Source organism: Gracilinanus agilis, chromosome X (genome assembly GCF_016433145.1).
Source record: "Gracilinanus agilis isolate LMUSP501 chromosome X, AgileGrace, whole genome shotgun sequence".
Classification (NCBI taxonomy): domain Eukaryota; kingdom Metazoa; phylum Chordata; class Mammalia; order Didelphimorphia; family Didelphidae; genus Gracilinanus; species Gracilinanus agilis.
In genome coordinates this window covers 50,106,839-50,107,682 of record NC_058136.1, presented here as the reverse complement: position 1 = coordinate 50,107,682, position 844 = coordinate 50,106,839, and positions in this window count along the sequence as shown.

Genomic DNA, 844 nt, shown 5'->3' with positions numbered 1-844 from the left:
TCTCCTTGGGAAATAGACCCAACCCTGGTATTGCTGGGTCTGAGGATATCCCGTGTTTTATAGCTATCTCTCTGGGTGCCATTCCAGATTGGTCTTGAAAATGTCTGGATCGCTTCACCGTTCCACCAAAAGGGGGCAGTAGCGTCCCCAATGTTCCACATCTGTCTTTAAATGTTCAAAGAGTTGTATGTGATTATTTCATTTGATTCCGTTCTATGTTTTAAAGCTAAAAGTAATCCTAGAGGTCATGTAGTCTGAAGAAGCAAATTGAAGTCAAGAGATGGCAAAGGAATGCTATGGTCATTTTTATATATAAAATAAAATAAAATAATATAAAATAATATGATATAATATGATATAACATGATATAAATAATATATTAAAATATAATATAATAATATAATATAAATATATTAAATATAAAAATACTCCTACACACATGGACATACATATGTACATACCCACCTCACATACACATAATATGTACGCATGTACGTACATACAGCAAGAAAGATTGCTTAGGCATAAAACTGTGCCAAGGACCATGCTAAGCACTGGAATAATGCAATGTATGTATCATACACACATAATTAATATCATCCCCGGTACATATGCAGAGAAACATCTCACTCCGACTCATCATACCTACAGGCATTTATATAGACGAATACACATACACGATACCTATCTACACATAGATGCGGATGTATACAGTACATGCGATGCATTTAAACGTTCATTTGACAGGCATGTGTATAGGTTTTAGGAAGCAGGAAGCTGTGACTGTCAGTGCGGCTGGTCCCACACAAGTACGTAGCGGAGCCAGCTAATCCCCCCCCCCCCC